The 4,251-nt window shown below is 39.7% G+C and overlaps 1 pseudogene across 1 annotated transcript; it reads right to left on the bottom strand.

The window, feature by feature from the left end:
- Positions 1-2,088: 2,088 nt before the first annotated feature.
- On the bottom strand, positions 2,089-3,435 carry LOC309864688 (26S proteasome regulatory subunit 4 pseudogene; annotated as a pseudogene). The gene has a single exon. The product of its transcript is annotated as a 26S proteasome regulatory subunit 4 pseudogene (transcript).
- Positions 3,436-4,251: the final 816 nt, after the last annotated feature.

Genomic DNA, 4,251 nt, shown 5'->3' with positions numbered 1-4,251 from the left:
GCATAGGCATAATGCCATACTCACATTTAATAGAACACATCATCCCCAAATTCTCATGGCATCCTAGAAAAGGAGTCAACATTAAGCAGAGGTGAGGTCATAATATTTGCATATTCTTTGGTGAGTTAATATTTGTATGCTATTAGGTTACTTAATGTTAGCTCATTTGTATATTATTAGGTTAGTAATTTTTAGGTTAATTAAAGGTTTCACTCATTCTAGAGCCTTTAAGTTAACTATCTCTGGTTGACTCCTCACGATCTAAAGCTCTATCATTGACATAGTGGTGTTTGACAACACTGTATTTGATTTCTCAGATGCAATTCCTGATCAGTCTGGTTTAAAGAATAAACTCAATGAAGAAGCTACCTACCCTTCCATTTGAACTGCCTTTGGTTTTGATAGTGTGACATGTTATAGATCTTCCTTTTTTGTGACATCAGGGAAGAACACGTTCCTCACAATTTTCCCAGTTCCAGAAGCGAGCATTTTAACCACAGAGATCTCCAAAATAAATATAAAATGTATTCCATAGCAGGCAGAAAGCCATCGTCAAGATTTCCAGAAACTCCTTCTCAGTGCTTTTTTAACACCTTATAATCTCCTGCCATGAAATGTGAATGCATTTCTTAGCCTACCATTAAAATTTTTATTCAGCACCTTCTACTTCCTCTTTCTTTTTCATTGACCAATCTTCATTTAACCTTTTTTATTAACTCAGAATTATGGCATTTTCACTACTTCCCATTTTTGGTGTGTTTTTCAGATGTTTTTTTTTTCTAAAAATTTCAAATTAATATCTTATTTCATAACCGTAACTTTAACTTGATTTTTAAATTTGATTTTTATAGTTTTTCCTCTTTAAAAAGTACTATTTTTAAACCACAGAAAACCTGGAGGAACATCCTGTCAAGTACTGAGGGGCAGGAGAAAGGGAGAAGTCGTCTGGGTTTAACTACCATTAACATTTTTGTTCATGTTCTTCTAAGCTTTCCTCCCAAGCTTCTAATATATAAAAAAGGGTTTTCTCTAAAAGTGCTATGAATAGATTTGTGTTACAAAAATAAAACTAAAAGGGTCACATTTTCTGCTTCTTTTTTTTTTTTTAAGATTTTATTTATTTATTTGACAGAGATCCCAAGTAGGCAGAGAGGCAGGCAGAGAGAGAGGGGGGAAGCAGGCTCCCTGCTGAGCAGAGAGCCCGATGCGGGGCTCGATCCCAGGACCCTGGGATCATGACCTGAGCCAAAGGCAGAGGCTTTAACCCACTGAGCCACCCAGGCGCCCCAACATTTTCTGCTTCTTAACCCATCCTCCCAGTTTTGTGATTTTGCCACCTCTCTGCATTTCTTCCACTATCTATCCATCAAAAGACCCATGAGAGAAAAGGAACACTGAATAAAATGGAAAATAACTTCTAAAACTTATGAATGGCAAGAGAGTTTTTGTGGTTTGTGTGTTAGTTTTTTTCCTTCTGTTCCTGGTCCAGGGTGGGGTACTGTTAGTTGACTATTCTTTTCAGTGTGCCACAAAGGTGAAATCAGAGCTCAATAGTATTTGAATTCTTTTTTTATTTTTTAAAGATTTTATTAATTTATAAATAAGTAAATAAGAGAGAGAGCAAACACAAGCAGGCAGAGCAGTAGGCAGAGGGAGAGGGAGAAGCAGGCCCCCCAATGAGCAAGGAGCCAGATGTGGGACTTGATCCCAGGACCCTGGGTTCATGACCTGAGCCCAAGGCAGAAGCTTAACTGACTGAGCCACAGAGGTGTTCCAGTATTTGGAATTCTAAGTGATCTGATTTTTTTTTTTTTATTAAATTGATTAATTTGTTTGCTATTTATTTATTTGTTTGTTTTTGTTTTTTGAGAAGGAGCACTCTCTACTGAGGACAGAGCACTGCAGGTGACAAACAGATGCAGGCAGCTGGGTGGTGTCCTCCACATTGCACTCAAAAAGGTACACAGGAGGTTTTGTTAATAAGAAAAATCAACTGGAACATGGGTTCCACTGGGCAACTTCCCCAACCTCATCCCTTCAAGGCGTTGTGACAAACCCGACCATTTTCTTGAAGGCAGCTCTGGTCCCTCAGAGAAACAGTCCCTCAGGAATGCCTTTTTGCTTTTTATAAAGAGCATTTTCTTTGGATTTCTTGAAGTCTTCATTCGTTACTTTCATTCTACATTCTCTGAAGGCCAACACATCAGTTTCTGTACAAATTGCCTTGATGTTGGCACCCAAGAGGTCATCTTTAGTCATTTTAGTCATGATCAAGTCATCAGCTAGCGTCACCTTGCTTGTGTGGATCTGAAAGATGTACTTCTTAGTCTTTTTGTCAGGCTGAGGGAACTCAGGCTTCCTGTTGATGCAACCTGGTCTGATAAGGGCCAGATCCAGAGTCTCAGTTTGGTCTGTGGCTGCGATAACTTTCATATCATCCCTCAAATCAACTCCATCCAATTGGCTCAGCAGTTCCAACATTGTTTGCTAAATTTCTCTCTCACCACCAGAATTTGACTTGTATCTTTTTGTTCCAGTGGCATGAATTCCATCAATAAACATGGTGGATGGTGCATGTTCTTCCACAATTGTTCTTCGGAAACAATTTCCGAACTAGTTTGGGCCCATGACCTGGGAACTTCTGAATAAGTTCAGAGCCAACCACTCTCAAGAAGGTGGCTGAGGATTGGTTTGCTACTGCATTGGCTAATAAAGTTTTACCTGTGCCAGATGGATCATAGAGAATAATGCCTTCTGGGGGCTTTATACCATCTCTTCATAATATTCAGGATGAGTGAGAGGAAGCTCTGCAGATTCCTTAATTTCCTGGATTTGGTTGTCCAGCCGCCCAGTATCAGCATAGGTTTCTTGGAGTTACTTTTCTACCTTCATCACTGTGACCAAGGGATCTGTGTCACGCATGAGCACATGGATGGCATGTACCTTGTGGTTGATCAGGATGGAGCAGCCTGGTTCCAGTAGATCTTTGTCTACAAAGGAAAGAATACTTATGCAGTGTTCTGAGCCCACAGATGTAGACAGGATAACAAGATTGTCAACAGGGATCTTTTCCAAGTTTCCTATTGACTTTGGGGTCCCCCTCAGATCATCCACTGTTAAATCTTTCCTCCTCTTGCTTTTCTTCTAAAGGCTTCATTTGTTCCTGATTTCTAATGAATTCTTCCTTTGTGAGAAGATAGTCTTCAATTCTAACTTCAATAATTTTAAATGGTACTGAGTGTGATGTGTCACCAGTGGCAGCTTGCTGGTAGCATCTGGTTCCTTTGTTTTCTTCTCCTTTTTCCCTACTCTGGTTGGTGCAGGAGGTTCATATTTCTTTTTCTTGTCTTTGTTATCCTTCTTGCCACCTACAGGGGCATGACCACCACTCTGACTCTGACCCATCTTGCTTCGTTTGCTCGAACGACCACTGCCAGAAGTCTTTATTTTTTGTTTTAAAGAAAGGCAGACTTCCACATGCAGCTCCTCATTTGGATATGTCTGGAGTCTTAGAAGCTTGACTATTGGACATTCTTCTACAAATGGACCTTGAGAGCTTGTTTGGAGGTTCTAACAAGGAAGTGCAGTCACTCATTTCCCTTGACCGAAGAACAGGTCCTCCTCTATCTGGGAAGGGTCATCCTCTTGAACCTAGCAAACAGTTTCTGCATGGACACACATGGAACAGTGATGGAGGGAGGCGGCAAGTGCCTAGCTAACCAGTTCAGCCAAATCAACACTGGCGATCAATGGGATGACAGATGTTTCCACCAGATCACCCTCACATCCCTTTTTTTTTTATATTTTAAAAAGAAATACATACACATTATAAAAAAATAAAAAAACACAAAGAAACACAAAGAAATATATTTTTTATTTAAAATATTTTATTTATTTATTTGACAGATGGAGATCACAAGTAGGCAGAGAAGCATGCTCCCTGCTGAGCTGAGAGCCCGATGTGGAGCTCGATCCCAGGATCCTGGGATCATGACCTGAGCCAAAGGCAGAGGCTTTAACCCACTGAGCCACCCAGGCGCCCCGAAATATATATATTTTAAAGAGCACTAAAATAAACATACACCAAACAGGATATCATCTATCACCCATTTACTCAAAGACAATCAATGTCATCCCTTCAGTATACATACTTGTTTCATTTCAGAAAAATTTATTAAAATATGTGCTTTGTGCTAGACTATCTTCTAGGCATGGTAGTAAAAAAGAAAAAAATTTCTTATGGGGAGCATA

This window comes from Mustela nivalis (assembly GCF_964662115.1).
Source record: "Mustela nivalis genome assembly, chromosome: 5".
Classification (NCBI taxonomy): domain Eukaryota; kingdom Metazoa; phylum Chordata; class Mammalia; order Carnivora; family Mustelidae; genus Mustela; species Mustela nivalis.
Note: the sequence above shows the minus strand (reverse complement) of the source record. Positions and strands in the feature narration are given on the sequence as shown.